This window comes from Thunnus thynnus, chromosome 3 (genome assembly GCF_963924715.1).
Source record: "Thunnus thynnus chromosome 3, fThuThy2.1, whole genome shotgun sequence".
Classification (NCBI taxonomy): domain Eukaryota; kingdom Metazoa; phylum Chordata; class Actinopteri; order Scombriformes; family Scombridae; genus Thunnus; species Thunnus thynnus.
Genome location: NC_089519.1, coordinates 18,732,092 through 18,752,362, shown reverse-complemented (window position 1 = coordinate 18,752,362; position 20,271 = coordinate 18,732,092). Strand labels below are relative to the sequence as shown.

Here is a 20,271-nt window from a genome sequence, read left to right as displayed (position 1 = left end):
TATTCAAACAGGAGTACATTGTGCATTTGTTGGGGACTACTTTTGGCCGTAGACTAATACACATTTGGTGCCCTATAGAATATGTACTTCAGCAGGACGCTGTAGGTAGGACTGACTCAAAATAAACTAGTGTCAATGTTCATCATAAGGAAGGAATGGTGATTTTTTTAATAGTTATTTGGACAAAAATTAAGGTGTATGTCACATCAGGCTTTTGGTATTGTTAATAGGATGAAATCATCGTTGGTTTTGTTTTTGTTTTTGTGGACCTTTTGTTGACAATAAGACTTGCCCCCTTTATGTATGGCTGGAGGACAAAATATTAGGAGCACCATTCAATATAACGCACCCCAGTATACACCACCATACCCACTATGACCTTGATAACAAACATAAAGTAGAATTATCACCTTTCTGACAATATCAACAGAAACTGAAAATGTATAAGCTTCGTAAATGTAGAATTTATGGCAGAGCTGTTGTATTGGATTGCATTAGATTGCACAGGCGCCCCTAATAAAGTGGCCGGTGAGTGTATATTAATATACTGTATATACAGTAAAAGGATAGGCTCACATTTTATCAAGTCTATGTTTAATATTTATATGCCCATATGTAAATATGAATGTTATTAGATGCTGTAATTATTCCTCCTATATTAATTGATATTATATGATTTTGACATAACTGATTACACAATAAGTATGAATTTATAATCTTGTTCATCCAGATTTCACTGCAGAAATTCAGCTCAGCTGAAGTTCGCCCCTCTCTTACAAAGTTCACTCAACTACAATTATTAGAATCAATGTTGCAATGCCTCTCCATTGACAATTTCATCCAAATGTGTCCTTTTCCTCAGTTTCCTCACATTTTTCACACAAATTGCAGCATAAATGAGCCATGCTAATTGCTTATTGATTTCTTTTTTGGTGCAGGTACACACAGGAACTTCTGCTCTTGAAATTTAGGGCTAGTGACACAACACTAATTGTAATGTGCAGGCACAGTCTGTTGTTACAGCAATAACAGTAATGATGGCACCTCTAATTAGTTGCTTTCATCAGTAGAAGTCCTGTCCATGGAAAATCCTACAGGCCTGTGGTCACACAGTAAGGCCCTTTGAAAGTCTTGTGCTGGTTCACCTGATGACATCCCAAACCAAATACTGGACCCTCTGCAGCTCATCACCTGGACCACCACCTACGCAGACCATACAAGCCCAAGGATTTATGTCAGGATCCTGCCTGTTGATGGACTTAAGCTCAGTGCTCACCTCTTTGATCCATGAACTATACTTCACATTAATCTGATCTTTCACCTCACCACGCCTTCCTCCACTTGCCATGGGCAGCTACCCAATAGGTAAGAGAAAAAATGAGGCTAGGGAAAGTCAAATCCAATACCCTGACAGTCAACACTGGTGCACTCCAGGATTGTGCACTCTTTCCACTGTTCATTTCACTCTCACATATATTGCTGCACCTTCAAGGAATCCTCTTTTAACTGCCTTAGTTTTGCAGGTAACATAACAGTTCATGAACTCATCCAGAGGTGTACATACTGACAATAAGTTGAACAACTCTGGTGCAACCCCAACAATCTGGAGCAAAACAAAACAGTGGGGATGATAGTTAACTTCAAGAGGAGCTGCCCATTTCTGCATGTCTTTACCATACTTTAACTGTGATGGCTGTGGCAATCTTAAAATTCCTGTTGACAGTCTAAATTAAAGTAGAAATCCATCAAATACTCTATTGTACAAAAGGCCAGATGAACAACACACTTTTTGTGGTAGTGGAGGATGTTTAACTTGCCAAAGAAATTGTTGGTTTACCTCTACACAGAATTACTGAGTTTGTCCTCAACATTTTGTCCAACTGCCTGGTATAGTTGTGCAATCAAAGAGGACATGAGGAGGCAACCATCAGTTCTGGAGAAAATTAAGAAGTTAAGTAAAAAACACCATTGCTTAACATTTTAAACCATTATTGCAATTTAAGTGTTTAGAGATAACAACTTAGGCATGGTTGATGTCATGAAGGTGCCTAACCCTGAACGATAGGGAACAGCAGATCACTGAGCACCAAAACAATCAGACATGAGAAGAGGTTAGTTACAGATGCTGTCAATTTATGAATGATTAAACTGAAGTGATGGTAAACCTAATGATTAACAAGAAATGTACTCTTATCCATTTGCACAGAACGTTTGACTGTTCCCATTTATAATACTCTACAATCAGCCCTGTCTCCAAGGAAATTTTGTTTGCATGCTACTAAATTGCAGCAGTGAATATGTTTTGAAAGAAATTTAATTCTGTGTGAGTTATATTTTCTGTCAACATAATGTAATATTATATAACATAATGTTGATTAGAATAACTGACAAATCGCAAATATGTTGATACCGCACATAGTAATAAAGTGTTCATATGTAATTTTTTACGCTAAAATATCTGACCTTGCAGTATAATATCTGCTGGTAGTGACTACAGCATTATTAAACTTTTTTTTTTTTTCACACAGCATTTGGTTAAGGTTAGAGAAAGATCATGGTCTTGGTTTAAACAGTCTAAAGTGACTTGAAACAGGAGACACAATATGTTATTTAACATTTAACCAAAACTGCAGTCTATCAATAACCTTAACCAAAGTGGTTTTGTTGCGTAAATCTACCAGTCACTGGACTCAGGATGCAAACCTCAACCTCAATGCCATCCACCCTGACCATATCCCTATACTTCAGACTTCAATGCAGTACATAAATATAGTGCTTCATTCATACGAAAAAACTTTGCCTTGAAACATTATCTAGGCAGCGATTACATTTGTTAATGCGTTGTATTCTACAGTATATAAGAGCACAGAGAGGGAAGTACAGAGTAGACAGGAGGTGCATGCCCTTCACTGTGTATTGTACAATAACTGACAGGACATTTAGTAGCTGGTGCACTCCTCTTTGTAATGTGCTGGAGAGGCAGCATCAAGGTTGGTATGCTAAATGGCTCAATAAGCTGGTCAGGAATGCCAGCTCTGCCGTAAGACTGAGTCTAGATTGTCAGGAAGTGGTCACAGAGTAGAATGATGCCTGAAATTAAATCAGTTCTGGATGACGCCCACCAACTCTATGACGGTGAGAGAGACAATACATGAGCAACTGCAGCACGGGTCTCAAGCCTACATTTTTACCCACAGACATCTGGTTTATAATACATCCAGCAATTCATGCACACTTCATGAAATGGGACTCCAGAGTAACTTAATCACACTGCAAACACTGCTACAGAGGTGGGCTGTAATAGGTTGAATGGCAATTAGTCGCTTTTGTCGACTGTGAGGCTTGGTAATCAGCAGCTTGATATCTTTTCAGATCAACATGAAACAACTACTGTAACAGAGCTCTAAAGAGACCAAAATCATTTGATGATGACTGTTAAAGTATTTAGTAGGTCCAGGGGAAGAGTCTCCAAAATCATGACAGCATATGCCAACACAGACAAACTGTAGTGACAAAGAGGAACAGCAGTCACAAGCTGAAAGTAACCATTGGGAATATGATACATATAACAGGGGGTTGACCCGCTAAGTGTCCAGCAACCAATTATGGCCAACCTTTGTTGTGTTTTCTTTTGTAGTTAAAACCCTTTTTGTTTGAATTGTCTGAATGATTTATATTTTGTTCTATATCCTGTGCATGCTTGTATATCATGTGCATATTTGCCAAAATAATGACGTACCTGAATTACCATTATAGCAAGGCATGTATATATATAGCTGTACACTGTGTGTCCCTCATCTATATTTTATCTGTTTGTCTTTTACTGAATTTCCCTTTGGGGATCATCCTTATGCTATTGTATCGTATTGTTTAGGTTTAGGCTTATTGACAGCACTCCAATATATTTTAAAAAAACATAACATATCAGACTTTTTTCAGGGATAGAAAGATAGTCCTAAAGTCCTAGACTTACTTTCATCATAGCGCTGGTATTTTCACAGACCTTCAACCATTCAGCAAGATGGGGACAGGAGTTAATGTTCTGACCTGAAGAAATATCACAACACAAGCACCAATTGTAGACAACTGAATCCCAAGTATAAACAATAAACATTTTTTTTTAAGGATGTAGTCAAGACAAAAGGCAACATAGAGTCACGTAACATCACAAGAGACAACAGTTGTGATGCAGTAATAAAAAAGTGAATCAAAGTCTATTGTATCATATCCTAACCCTCCTATCCTATTATATCCTATTCTGTTACATCCCATTCTATCCTCTCCTACCTTATCTATTTCAACCTTAAGCTAAACCTCATCTTGCAGCGCTACTTTGCATTTGCTGTTGTATAGTGTCTGCTAACTGGCTAAACACTCCAGTTGTTGATGTTTGATGTACAAACATACCTGGCTTCCAAATTGAGATTCTGAGAATGTGATTCTATTTCTGAACTAGACAATGTGGCTTTGCCCCTACGCATATTTTCTATTTTGTAATATCACATGGGTACACAGAGTTCGAATTTTCATGTTTTTGGAGAATATCAGTTTTTTTAAAGTTACATTGTCATATGTTTTTCTCCCAGGGGACAAATAAGAAACAATCTGTACTGGTCCACAGAGCATCGCTACAGCGGCTGTGACCACTGTGAATGTTTATTAGCAGTTTCCCTTTGGGATTCTCTTTCAGCACCCAGAGAGGGGAATGATCGCAAAGGCGTTGCCAATCCCTCATATAATCCCCAGGTTGGGTGGGATATGTACTGCCTGTAGCTTATCCTAGCATATCTGCCCAGGCTCTCATCCCCCTGTCAACTACACCTGGTAGGCTGGTAAGGTAACTGATGTGTAAATGGTCACTAATACTGTTTGAAACACACATACGCACATACATATAGTGTTGTCTTTGCACCTTAATTAGGATAAGAAACATGTGGAAGTTCAGGTTTAATGTGTGTGTTATGAGTAGTGGAGCAGGTGGACCCAAATGCAGAGACTGCAGGCCGAGCAAGGCTGATAAAAAACTTCTTTATTCTTGAGATGTGCAGGCAAAAAACAGAAAGCTGGCTGAGCTGAGCAAAAAACCGAATACAGGACAAGCATGAAGAAACAGAACTGACTGAACAGAACAGAGCAGTGCAAATTGAGCAGAACAGAACAGAGGATCCAACAAAGACTGAACAGAAAACCAGTGCTAAAATACAAACTGAAATAATGAGCAAATGGGGAACAGGTGACTGGACACAAGGGCAGGCTGGAGGCTGATAGGCTGAGGGAAACACAGGGAGCAGGGCAGGGCTGAAGAGACTGATACAGGGCAGGCGTGAAGGTAACAGCATGCTGGGGAAAAACACTGAGAGCAGGGCAGGGCTAACAAACTTGATGCAGGGCAGGTGTGGAGGGAAAAATAGACTGGGGAGGAGTGCAGGAACACAGGAGGGAAACAGAGCAACAGAAACTCAAAACTCAGAAAACACAATACTCTTAATACAACCTAGCATACATTAAACTGTCTAAACCACCACATGCTAAGCAAGAATGCAAGAAAGTCCCTCTAACCAACAACTCAAATATTATAAATGAGCAAAACCAAATGATCAAAAAGAATGGACAACAGAACTGTAACACAGAAAACCAAAAGAACAGAGACACAGAGTCCAAAACATGAGTCCTTGACATAATGTCTATTACAGATTGTTTCTTATTTATACTGTGTGGTGGAAATCTGAAAATAAAAAGCTGACAAAGACCAAGTTGTCTTTTTGTCCTTTGAAGAAAAACCTTGCAAGGGATCAGCATACAGTCACAACAGAGTGTAATTGCAGTCTGATGTCAGTTACAAAGTGTACATACTTTTTATAGAAGAGGAGTGTGGGAAACAGTATCAGGATATGTGTGGGGTCCAGTGCCGGATATCATCAAAGCTGTCAGACTGTTTTGAAAATAACTGTAGCATGTGTAGCATAGATGAAACTACTCCCTATTTGGATCCAGACAGTGAACAAAACCAAAGATGAGCATAGACCAAATGGTTACATGTTCGAGGTCATACAATATGAGTTTTCCCAAAGTGCAAAGTCTAAAATGGTGTAGAGAATACGAGGTGTGTTTTTTTCCATTACATTAACCATATAACCTTCATCAATGGAGGATTTATGTTCTGTAAAAACAGTTAGCTCTTTATGAAACATAGAACAGAAATGAGATTTAAAATTTTAAATTTAAAAACCCCAGGTAGGATAATAATTACCTCTGAACATGCCTGATCAACTAATCCTGATTTAAGAGTTTATTTAAATCTTGCCTGCTTCCATCCAACTCCCAGTGGTAATGGAAAGGGGAAATTAAAATTAATTAGAGAATCAACCACTATACAGTATTTCTGTATTTCCTAGAAAATACAGGTGAATAAGGAGTAGCTCTGTTGCTGGTAGTAAACTCGTCTTCTAATCATCTGCTTGATTAGTTTGTCGTAATATGAACAAAGGAAAGTTTTCATGATCATGATTTCATGATTCATGAAAACTAATTATATTAGAATTAGATTGTTGGAAATTATTATTAACAAGTTCTTCAATAGATTTAACAAAAAACATTAATTGTCTCTGTGACTTTATCATATTCTTTATTTGCTTCCAAAGTACTGAACTATTTTTGCCTGTGTGATAACTGAGGCATCATTTTTAAATTTTGTTTTTAATTCTTTGAAATTGAATGTTAGACCTTCACGTTGGGCCATATCAGTACTGGCTTCTCAGTGCAGTTTCATAAGTTTTCAAGTTGACTCTTTTATCCACAGTAGGGATATTTTACTTATATGTTTTGAGAAACATGCCAGAAATCCCATCAGCTGTTTTGATTAATTCACTGCAATATATATTGATTCTGATTCATTGCAACATATGTGTATTGGGATTCTGATGCTGCTTAATGGTGCTGGGATAGAGACTGTTGGTCGCAGAGGACAAATCTCAGTAGTGAGCTTAAACTGAGAGTGAGTTGGCTTTACTTTGCTCTCTCTCTCTCTCTCTCTCTCTCAGCCATTCTCACCTCCACATGCACACACGCACACATCACGATGCAGGAAGTGGAAAATCCAGTCATCTCAAACAGAACAAACTTGGTCTCAAATATGGATCCACAACATACATAATTGCACATGCTATTCCTGTTTCCTTTTACTATCTCTTTTCACACATGCAAGCATCCACACATGCACGCGCGTGCACACACACACACACACACACACACACACACACACACACACACACACACACACACACACACACACTCTCTCTCTTCTATTACTGCTTTTTACTTCCCACCTGTCAGGTCTGGAAGAAAGGTATAAGCACGGATAGGTCTTGACAGAGCAGTGAGTATACACAATGCGTGTGTGTGTGTGGGTGCACCCAAAGTCTTAGATACACACACACACACACATGCGCGCTCCCACACACAGCCCAAGTCAGTCACTGCGTTATTTCCTAGTGATCCTTCATCTCTCTGAATCCCTCTCCTAGGCTTCTCTCCTAACCCCCTCTTATGCTATCTATAAAGACGTCTCCTATTCTTTTTTTCATCCTTTCTCGACAAGACATTAAGAAAGGCTACGCATATCTATCATACTTTTTACACTCAAGCTTACATGTACAGTATATACAGTAGCTCTTATGTCTTTTAAATAAATAAATAAAAAAATCCCTCGAGATCCACCACTGTGCCCATTTGCTTTGTTAACACACTGCATCTCAGCTAGTTTTGCTACAGAAAGCAAACAAAAAAAGAAGGCATCTATAATCCTGGGCAAAACTGTCATTATTATAAAATTCCAGTCTATGCCAGTTTTTTTCCGATATACCTGCAATTCCAAAACATCTCAGTTAAAACTTTTCTATAGTTTTAAACAATTGCTCAGTCAAAGAAACTGAAGAAATTAGTGAACACAAGTAACCATCAGTCAAAAGACTGGAAAAATCTGAATGTAGAATTTGATCTTACAATATACGTGAGGCTTATGTTTTGTTTTTGATTTTCCTGAAGAAATACCCACGATTCCAACTGATTTCCATCCAGATTTTTTGTCCTTCACATCCAAAACTGGTTCTATTTCCTGCTGCAAGTCACTGATTACAGCAGTTTATGGTAAACAAGGTTCCTCCTGCAGTGATCACAGCTGAGAAAATGCTTGGGATAAATGAAGAGAAAAATGGGTAGAAAACACCTGCTGATTATGCACCTCAAGTCTCTCTATGAAGTAAAAAACAAACAAACACAAAAACCCTATTAACATACAGGGTTTACAAATGTTTACGATCCAGCTGGCATCCGGATTTAATTTTTAATCCTTTTTTTAATCAAACTTTATGTGTTTTAATAATAAAAACACAAATAAATTGGAAATAATGAAACCCTAATATATACTTAGATTCTTTTATAAGTGGTGAGAGTTTAATTATGTTCCAACTCTTACCCTCTCTTTAATCAGTGTAAGAATATTAATATAAAGAGCTTGTGACAAGTTCTTAGTCTCTGACCCTGCTGTCTCTCCTAACACACACACACACACACACACACACACATTGACACTATGTACAATACACTTGCCAATTATAGTTTAATTCAAGCAGTGGCAGCCTTAGTCTTAAACTCTCAATTCCTGTGTTGAATAGCTCTCTCCCAGCAGCGCCCCTAGAACGTCATCAGCTTTGGAAATGCTGACAGCCTGAAAAAGCAGCTGAGTCATTCTTAATGAAGATCAGGAAGCTTTTCCTTCTTTCCTTCTTTCCTTCCATCATCAGAATAACAAGCATGCTGGCACAGACAGCATAGGCTTACCCCACTGGAAATTTACTGCTACAGCACTAGCTGTCAAAAAGTTACAGACTGTCGGCAAATAAAAGGCAGGACCAGAACAAATTTTTTACTTTCCACACTTCACATTTATTTGTCATAACAGGTTTTTCCCTCTGCAGATGTCAGTACTTGATTTACATTGTTTAAAATCTCACAAGAATGTTGTTGAGTCAAAAATATTCAGGATGACCACTAAAGTAATATAAGCAGAACAAAATAGTCTTTTTCAATAACATAGAAAAATATTCTATCATAGATTTAGACTGTAGCAGATATCCTTTGCAGCAGAAATCATAGTTTAATATACAGTAGCTGCAATCCTTTGAGGTTAGAGGAAACTGTGTACACTTGGCTGCAAATATCATATACTGACATCTGCAAATATCTAAGTCATAAGACCACCTTGCAGTTTAACTCTGAAATTCTGACATTAGATCAAACTATATGTCATGGATACAATCATGCATGAAGCAGAAGATAAGTGTAGATGTCACGCAGCATCAATCCTGGACAATGTTTTGAGAAAAAGAAACTGAGCAGCAGCAACGTCTAACAATGTAGATTATGATGGAAATGAGTGCTCACTTTCATGCCAACAGTTGATACATTTGGCCTCGAGACGGTTGAATACACTTTTGATTTGACTTCCATTTGCCAAATACTTGTGAAAAAAGTAACTCCACGTCTTGTCAACCAGCCGAATGATATTCTATGCGGCTGTTGAGAGTTTAGGCTTTGGTGTCAAGTTTTATAAGTCAGCCTGACTGACTCCTTTGCACTTGAACATCAGTTGCGCTTCCAGGTCGAGTTTGCCGTGAAGGAAAGAGAGCTGCATAACATGTAATGCTGTAGTCAGTGACACAATAACAAACCACAGCTTTACAGTGAAATTAAAAGATGCAAGATGCAAAGGAAAGTCACATGCGAGAAGGAGGTGATCTTGTGTGATAAAGACAAAAAGAAAAGAGACAATGGTTGAAGGGAACAGATTAAGTGCTGTAATGAATGTGCTGTAATCTTGGCAGTGTTGATCTCATTATTTGTTTATTTCTCCTCACACCTGCCTAGACACGCCGTTCCACAATGTTTCCCCTCTTCATTAGTAAGGAGCTACTGCTGTGCACTAATGCATGTACTCGGCTGATGTTCATGTCCTGGGCGTTTGTGTCTGTTTATATGTGTGTCTCAGTGTCAGTGTATGTGTGTGTACACGCTGGCAAATTTTTTCCTTCTGATTAAACTCCTGTGGTGAAGCGATACCTCCTGTGTCTCCACGAACTCCCCCTGTTTTTGACCTTTCTGTCGAACGTGCGCGCACACACACACACACACACACACACACACACATGCACACATGTCTACACAAGCTGGTGATGGATGGTGTTATTACCTGAAGCTTTTAAGGGGCAGAAAGGTGCTTAAGAGAACAAACACACCTGACTGTTGTGCTTTATCATCAGGAATTAACACTCAAACGCACTCACACACCAGCACAGACAGAAAAACACACATATCCAACTTATGCAATGTTTTTTTTAAAAAAATATTAGCATTTAGCAAGTGAAGACAATATGTTTTCACCCAATTTTGTTTTCAGCTTTTGCTTGCGCACACTCTCTCACCTGTGAAAATTATTCATTAATCATTTATTGAGACTCACACAAGCACAGCCACCCATGCTTGAGAAGCTGAATTAAGCTTTGCATTTCTAAAACAGCATTAAGTACAGATACACACACACACACACACACAAACCCACACACACGGACACACACACACACACATACATTTTTTATATATTCTTGCCAGAGTGGATCTGCTTTAGGACTTTTTAGCCCTCTGGATGACCTTGCTTTGTTGCTTGATGAAACAAATACAACACCAACGAGGAATAAAATAGGTTGTTTCTGCAGGTTGATCATGCTCCCGGTAAAAGTGATGATTCAAAATGCATATAATTTTGCTGATAGTCTACATGTCACTCCATGACTGGTGATAAAGACATATTGCTTTCATCCGACTCTCTGTCTTACTTTCCCCCTTTCTGTCTCCCCCTCTCTTCTTCTCCTCTCTGTCTCCCTCATCTCCATTTTTGCTGATTGCTTTGCACCATTAATATTTCATGTGTAATGTGGCTCTTTTGGATAGTGTGAGCATGTGTATGTGCCCCCGTTAGCCTGTGTTTGTGCTTGTGCATACGCGCACACACACCTACGTGTGTCTGCGTCTGCATACAGTATGTGTGTGTGTGCACGTCCGTGTTTGTGTGTCTGTGCCGCAGTATCAAATTCTGCTCTCACAGCTGTCGGCTAGTCTCAGCTTGGTTGTGATCTGTCTGTCTACCTCTCAACCTTCAACCTCTCCTTCTGTTTCACTCTCTTCTTCTTTTCTTCCGAGTTTTTCATCTGCATCCCTCTGTTGCTCTCTCTTCTTATCTTTTCTTTCTCACCGTTTCTCTGTTTTTTTTTTCTTCCGTGGCATCTCTTCCTGCCTCTCTCCCTCGATGCCCTCTCTATCCCTCCCTCTGAGCTATTTCACCCCTCTTTTTTTCTCTTGCATTACTTTCAGTCTTTCAGCTTCAATCTGGCTATTTTCACCTTTCGATCATTCCTTCTTAAAATACTTCCTTGATGTTTTTTTTTTTTCAAATCTTGGATTTTACTGAAGAAATAATGTATGTGAAAACAAAATGTGATGAAACATAAGGCAGAAGGGTAGTTTTTTATAAAAGACATTTTATATTTGTTATATGTATGCTTATAAAATGCAAAAAAAACATTTTTCTTTCTTAAGGCCCTTTATAAAGTTGGACTGCGAAGATGGATACAGTGGATACAAGGATAAATAGTGGGGATTTTTGACACATACGATGAGAAAGTCTCCGAGTTGATGTCAGTCTTCTGTTATGGACCATTGTGTGACAGCACTCCCCATTCCCAATTCTTGATGGAGTTCTGTAAGGACAGCGAGGCAGCGGAAGTAAGCAAGTGACAGCCTCATATTGAACAGAAGTGATATGTTTAGAAGACATGAAGCCTGGTAAGATCAGGTTCAACCTCTTCAGCAAACAAGAGGGGATGGGAGTTTTAGAATAGTGTGGGAGTGTGGCTATAGAGAGATGTAGTGCTGGTCAATTTCATATGCAAAGTTTCTTCCCATTAAATGTTGCAACAACTCAGAGAAGTCCAGAGGTTGGAACGGCTTTATATTGCTTGTCATAAAGCATCCTTAAATGTCTCTTTAGGCAGCCTTTCTAGCTGGTGTGTGTGTGTGTGTGTGCGTGACAGTGTGTGTGTGTGTGTTCCCAAAGCTTCCTGCTGATTACAGGCACACACTGTTCCCTGCACCTTAATGAACAAAATCACCACTGACACACACACTTTCCATTTATTACCCTTGTCTCTCATTATGGAATTTCCATGCTCGCGCACCTGTGTGTGTGTCAGTGTGTGTGTTCCTTCTGGTGTATATATACATGTGCGTCTGTGTATATGCATTAACTCTGCTCCATCGTGGGTCTAGGCGTATGATTGGCTGCGGATGAGAGCTAAGGTTGGCACAGCAACATTTCCGCAGAAGGCCATAAAGCAGTAGGCCTGGAGCGCAGGCAGCATCTGCCCCTACGCTGCTGCCAAGACATACGCACACACACATCCACACATCCACACACACACACACACACACACACACACACACACGCATACACTTACATGCATGGATTTGCATACACACACAGATTAACATACATGTATTGACACACACTAGATAATTCACAATTTTTTATTTAGCCCCAGACCCCTGTCGGGTGTGCCAATCTATCCTCTCTCCTGGCACTTGTCTGGCATTGTCTCACTCTGCTGACCTCTGTCCATCTCTCCTCTTCCATCTCTGCCACAGCTTTGTCCCTCATAAGCTGTCTCTCTGTGTCTCATATTCAATTCTCCAGCCCCCTACTCTATTTGTCTTTCCTTAAAGCTGTCCTTTTCTATCAGGCGCTCTGAGGTAAACTGCCTCTGTAGACCCACTTCTCAAGTGTGGTGCTCATTTTCTCCCTTTACCACCTTTCCAGCCCTGCGACAGCACCGCACATTCATTACAGGTCTGCCCCTGTTATCACACATACATAAACACACACATACGGACATTACTAAACACACACAAACACTTGTACACACACACACAGGCCACCCACGCTTAGGTTGTTGTGGCCAGGAGATTCTGTCATAACTCAAAGGCTGACCTTTCATAAGCCGCTGCTCCAGACAGATGAATAGCCCTATAGCACTGCGTCTATGTGCGTGTGTGTGTGTGTGTGCATACGTATGTGTGAGGCTGGGTTTTATAGTTGTTGTTGAGCAAGTACATGCTATTGTTTGCACACACATGTGTGTATTTTTGTGCATATGGAGGAGTGATAATGCATCATGAGTTTCTACTTGTGTGTGTATGTGTGTGTCTGTGTGGGCTGTGGCCAGGGTGGAGACAGAGAAAGGGGGTGACTGAACAATGTGGATAACAAGGAGGATTGAAAAAAAAAGTGAGTTAGAGCTGTAAAAATAGAGCAAAAAAGCTCATTTGTTGCTTATTGCATCTGAATTATCATGTTACTCTGTTTTATTCATGCTTCAATATTATAAATACACGATTAAATGAATAATTAAAGTGTTTATATTTTTTTCATTGGAGACCTTCAAATTGCGTGGGCTTGTTTATCAGTGCGTGGAGGGAAACTTCACTGAGACTCTATGTTCTTTGAGGCCCTCTGGACATGTTAGCCTACTATTGATAATCAATACAGCTTCTGTCCCACTATTTCTACATCAAAGAAATTTTGGTCTTTCCCTATCTTTCTCACTCTCTCTCTTCCTCTGTGTCTTCCGCATACAGCACACAGACATGTAAGCAGGCACGTGTACAAACTCAAGTAAATATACAAATCTGCATACTAAGACGCACACTCAGATACAGATATAAATATGCATGTACACATACACAGAAAAACCCCCCCAAAAAACAGCCCTCTCTTGTGTCCGTTTTTCATTGCCTGAAGAAATTAAAAGGTTAGAAGGCAAGTTGGTGTCAGGAGTGCTCAGTCACTACTTGGACAATGATGTACTCTAGAGAGCTTTGGGTAATCGGGCTCTCGTCTCAGGAAGATTCGGAGCTTAAGTGTTTGCACCTGTGTGTTGTTAATTCCTGTGTCTTTGCAGGAGCTTAACACACTGGTGCTTTTTGTCTTACTGTATGAAAGACAACACCAGGAACAATCCTTTCCAGACTGAGCACTAACACATCACCCTTCTCAGGTCGACTAAATACTGTTGCAGAGGAACACACCATACAACAACACTCTCCACTTCAGGTCTATCTTCCTCTGTCTCTGTGATATCTCAAAAAAGCCATGGTAACAACGTTGCCATGACCACCTTAAAACCGCTGGCAACAGAGCGGGAAAGTAATGTCAAAAAATAATGCTAAAGATTTTTTTCAGAGGACACAGTGTAACTGATTATTTAAAATGTCATTTTTGGACTTTGTTCATGAAGAAACATGCAAAGATTCTGAACACACTCACAAACACAGATGCACAAACAGACAACACACTCTGACAGACCGTCTGCTCATAAGTAGAGATAAATTATAGATCATGTTCCCACTTAGAGCTTGTGCCTCAGCCAGACAGAGTTTTGAGCTAAAATGGTGAGACTGAGTGTGTCAGCAACTCATCTCGGTCAAAAGTGAGAAAAAAATTGTCACAGATAACATATAGATTGATACTTAAACACTCACACATACCACCTTAGTAGTATTTCTTGGTAAAGTTTTAAAACTAAGTCAGCACATATAGCAGTATTGCTGGAAGTTTCCTGAGTTGAATTGATTGGGTGGGTAATTCTAAAAGAAGGCATATATTTCAGTTATTAAAACATTGTAAACACATTGTAGCATATGCAGTGTATTTTACATAAAAGATATAGATATAGTGCTGTATTGTTACCTATTGAATCATCTTCTGTGACACATGTGACACGCAAGTGATGGGTGTCTTTCTAGGATGAAAATAGCTAGCCAATAGGTTTTCAGCCAACAAGGTTTTTCTTCATATTGTGAGCTTTCAGGTTTCTAAAATTAACATTAGGTGAAAATTTTAACATTTGAGAGTTCAAAGAAGAACTTTTGTTTACACATTTATTGTGACTAAATAAATAATCTCCATAAAACTAGTATATACATTTCTTATTTATGTTTGTTTTTCTTTGTAGCCCACAGGTTTTGGTTGAGTTTTGCAGGTCCTTTCAGTTCAACTTTGGGCTCTTTCACCATAAATTGGAGCAGGTGCTTCAAGAGATCTGGTGTTATGTCATTTGGAGTTGGAGGATTGTTTTGGACCTGAATATAATTTACTCTTGTCACTGTACTTGATGTTCTTTCACGTGATAAAAATCAAAGAAGTGGGTATTGTTCCACCTGGAGAAAAGAACAATATCCTGCCATTTCTCATCTTAACTAGATCAGTGTGAGAGGACAATACCAAACTGTTACAATAACAAATTGCTGGAACAGGGTGGGTTTTAATTTTTGGGTGTTTCAACTTGACTCTATCTATTACAGGAGGTTGGGGAGGATAATGATGTTTTACTGCTAAATTTAATACTGCCAGTGAAACAGAAATATGGTAATTATTTGCCAAACTGATCTTTACCAGGAGATTAATAAATACAGCTAATTGTTATTGCTGAATATATTTTTTTCTACTAAAACCTTTGTCCTCATCCATGTATTATTATACTGCTTAGTCTGGTACTTCTTAATTAAACCCCACCATCCTTATCTGAACGTCTTTCTCCTTAGGGGCACTGTATTTGTTTTTTTTGAATAAACCCTTGTTCTTTATCCCATGGTGCAATTTCAGAGTCACAGATTTATTTGTCTAATAGAAGGGAAGGGCCCTTCAACCTCCTCCAGTACATCATTAGCCTCTGCTGCAGAAAAAAACACAACTTAAAGAGTAGAAGGGACTGTATGGCATTATAAGCAGTCATGTGCTGAAAAACCAACCATTTACTGTATACAAAAACATCATATGTTTCAGTATGTGTGTATGTTTCCAGTATAATTGAGGGTTTTACAGACAAAAGCATGGCTGTGCCATGGACTCACCAGTATCTCCCATTGTGGCTACATGAAAGAAGTAGAAAGCTGAACTCCTTCAGAGGAACAGCACCGTGCCACTGGTTTAGATATGTGGAAAATTAAAACCCAGGAAGTGCAAACCTTCACAGAACACATTAAGTCAACATCAAGTTCACACAAGAGGATGTCAGGAGCAACAGCTTGGCTTTTTTTCTGTGCTGTACACACTGAAGAGGACAGGAGCCTCTACATTGGAGTATACAGGAAACCCCTACACACAAACCAATACTTAGTCTTTGACTCTCACCACCCACTGAAGCATAAGCTAGGAGTTATCACAACCCTGCACCACCGAGCTGATAATGTACCAACAAGTGCCCATGCCCAAAGAGAAGGAGCACAAACACCTGAAGGATGCATTTAAAGCTTGTGGATACCCTAACTGGACCTTTGTGAACAGCAGACACAAGATCCAGGAAGAACTGCCAACACTGCGGGTGGTGAAGAAATGAAGAATAAACCCAACAACATTGTCATTCCATACATGTCCAACACTGACACTGCATCCCTGTGTTTTTCAAACCAAACAACACACTGAGATAGAAACTTGTCCACCAAAAAGACTGCACACCCAAACACAGGAAAAGCAATCTAGTGTATGCTGTCCAGTGCAGTGAGGTACACTGTAAAATGTAATTAGTTGGCGTTACTCAAAAAAAATATGCAAACTCATTGCCTTAAACTAACTGAGTTAAGTAAACTTGATTAAGTTAAGTATATGTAACTTACTAAATATAAGTGTGCAGTACTTGTGAGAACTTGTTTATAATAAGTTTACTAAACTAAACTAAACATGATTATTTTGAGTTCACAGCTCTTGAATTAACTTGCTGGTTATGACTGCATTGGACTTAAAATAAGTAATTTATTGTAACTTTATTGTATTGAAATTAACTCGTCAATTCTGAGTCTTCAGTACTTAAAATAACTTTGAACAAATTTCTTTCAAATTTTTTTCTTAATTTGAAAGAAAAAAATACTGCGAAAAAGAATGTCATCTGCATTCAATTTATTTAAAACGTGTACAGAATTAACAGTATGCAGATTTTGTGCTCACAATTTTTGATGGATTATGTGCTGGTCACAGTATCCAAATATCCAACATATCACATTTCTTTAACACGTTAATACCTGAATTCACAAGGCACTATTGTAAAAAAAATTGAAATGAAATGAAAATGTTTTCACGTCACTCTTGAACATTTCAAAATGCTAAAAGCAAACCTCTCTTCCTGTCATAAAAACATTAACAGTATGCAGACTTACTGTGAATCTTAACACGCACAATTTATGCTGGATTACAGGTATTTGCTGGCTAGATCATCCAACATATCACATTTCTTTTTAATCAACATTTTAACATCAGAATTCACAAGAAGGCATTATTGTAAAAGCACTCAACAGGTCTGAGTATCAATTGAACAATGAAATGATGATTATATTTTCACTTGACTCTTAAACAGTTCAAAATGCTGTTTATAAAAGCATCAAACGCCTCTTCTCTGTCATAAGAACATTAACGGTATGCCACATTATCCAACATATATTTCTTTTTACACAACATTTTAACACCTGAATTCACAAGAGGGCACTATATATACCACCAGCATAAAAGCACTGAACAGATTTGAAAATCAACTCAACAAATAAACTGCATCTAGGCAGCTCTTAAAATGTTCAAAATACTGTTTAGTTAAGGCATCTCTTCTCATGTCTCTGTCATAAGCAGTTCTTGAGTGCTACCTCACATCTGACTCCTCATTCGTCAAACAACATGTTTTTAACTGTTAACAGTTTTGGGGGGAGGGCTTTGTTTCCCAAACCAAGCATTACACTTTGAATGAATTTGAATGTGTTTCCAACACATTTTGGGTAATCGAGGTTCAAGGCATATGTGAGGCCAAATATGAGGCAAAATGCCTGTGGCAAGTCCCGAATTTTGTCCATCACAATACCTCCCTCAAGGACGATGGCTGTGGACACGGGCTGCTCAGGATCGTCTTCACTTAGGATGGTCAATACACCGACTGTGACATTATCTATGGCCTCATCTTTCGTTGTCTCCTGCAAAGAAACAAACAATCAGCAAAACAATGTGTAGTCAGGAAGTATTTGGATAGTTAGACACTATGATCATTATAAACTATACACTAAGATCTGCGATGGAGAGACAAAAAATGAACAATAGAATAACAATCAATAGCTACAATAACACCCTCTAAATTTGAAATGAAGTGAAAGATAAGACAGTAAAGGAAGGCCTACATTAATGAATACAGGCAGAAATGTGAGGGACATATATCTTTGATGTCGGTATTACAAGTGAATATACTGCATTTTGTGCAAGTACTTACAAAACATGTCTTATAGAACTTGTTTGGGTCATCACCAAAGACGATGGGAAGGCCTTTGAGGACCACGGAGCGTCTTGCAGTTACATCCGATGACTTATAAGACAGAGACAGAAAACATCAATTAGAATAAAAAAAGTCAGACAAAGAATGAAAATGTTGGTCTGTAAGTGTATGTAGATGAGAGTAAGAACTTAAAACTTAAATTATTAAATTAATTTCTTACCAAGTTGGCCATTAACTCTTGAATCTTCAGTCCAGCAGCTCCCTTTTTTGACTGCAGGAGTTCAATGATCCGTGGAGTGTGCTTGTCAAGAGACTCAAAGAAACTGCTTTCAAGATGTTTGGTGGCAATTCTGCTAAACTCTGCAAAGACCTAAGAAAAAAAAGTACTAATGGATTTAATTTCAGTTTCAATCTAAACACACACACACACACCTGGATTATTATTTTTTTGAAAGGTTATGTATTACGCGCCATACGAATTAATCACAAACTACATCAACCTCATGTAGGTGTTCCTGTCAGCTGCCAAAGTCACATATGAACAACTAAATCTACATTTTTTTGTGAATATGCTGGAAACTGTCTTAGCCGAGAGGGCTCTCTCCCTGCCTGTGTGTAACGTTACAAAGTCAGATAGACAGAGTTGAGACCGTGATGCTTGCGGACCTGGGCGCAAGCGCCTCGGTCCCGACCGCATCACTGTCGTGCTCAAATGGCGCTAAAGAACACCCACTCGAGTAATATTGCTTAAGTGAACATGACCCACCAGGCATGCACCCTCATGGTTTCACCTAAAAAAAAGCCTACGTTAGCGACAACAACAAAAGCACCTAATTTCACTGACGTTTTGGGATTTTACAACTTTATTCTACGTTTGACAGTCGTGTTTTGCGAGTAACGTGTCCTTGCATCTCCAAGCTAACTTAACTTCTAAGAAAATAACCCCCCTTCCCCCCACCCCCAGCCCTAGACTTGTACTGTGTCTCAAATCACATACTTCTGTACTTACACTTAACATTTTGAGAAAGTAAGTGCGTTCACACTGAGAAGTATGTAAAAATACACTGTGAGTACCCAGATGTTTCACTCAAAACAGTCAAAAAGTTGAGTGTGGAATTATGGACACTTCTCACCCTTAATGGCCAACACTTCTAATATGTAGGGTGTTTAAGTATAAGAGTAAATGCACATAGTTACATGTAACTAAGTACATTAACTCATGAAAAGGCCTAAGTTGCCAGGACTTGTTTTTTCTAAATCAATACAACTCGAGCATACTGAGTTTGGAAGGTTTTTCAACTACAAAGTACAGGTAACTTATTCAAAATGAGTGTTAGCAACATGTTAATAAAAACTGAGTTTAGTACACTCAATACCTTTTATTAAAGCCAATGTTTAGATTTACAGTGTATGCACAGACTTGTATAACGGGGAAGCTAAACAACCATTAAACAAACGCGTGGCTCAACATAGGAGGGCCAACTCATCAGGTCAAGACTCAGCAGTTTACCTACACCTGAAAGATAAGGGACACTCTTTCAAGGACAACAACATACATATTTTGGATAGGGAGGACAAATGGTTTGAAAGAGGAGTGAAGGAGGCCATGTCAAAGCAGAGAAACTGTTCCTAAACAGAGGAGAAGGTCTACGACACCACTTATCTCCCACCTTCAATGCTGTCCTTTCATCCCTTCTTAGGAGAACAACCTTTCACATTTGGCCTCATGTGACCACTCCAACAACTGTCTTTGACACTTGGCCTCAGGTGACTCCAATGACTCTAACAATTGTCATTACAACAGCCAGGAGCATTAACAAACCAAGTGGTATCAAAGACCTTGATAACAACCCCACAGAGGTTA

At 38.9% G+C, this 20,271-nt stretch overlaps 1 long non-coding RNA gene across 1 annotated transcript; it reads right to left on the bottom strand.

Annotated features, from left to right (window-relative positions):
- Positions 1 to 17,044: 17,044 nt before the first annotated feature.
- On the bottom strand, positions 17,045 to 18,784 carry LOC137179683 (uncharacterized). The gene is made up of 3 exons (XR_010927858.1): positions 18,628 to 18,784; positions 18,405 to 18,497; positions 17,045 to 18,114 (listed from the first exon to the last, which is right to left on the bottom strand). It is a non-coding gene; the product is annotated as an uncharacterized lncRNA (long non-coding RNA).
- Positions 18,785 to 20,271: the final 1,487 nt, after the last annotated feature.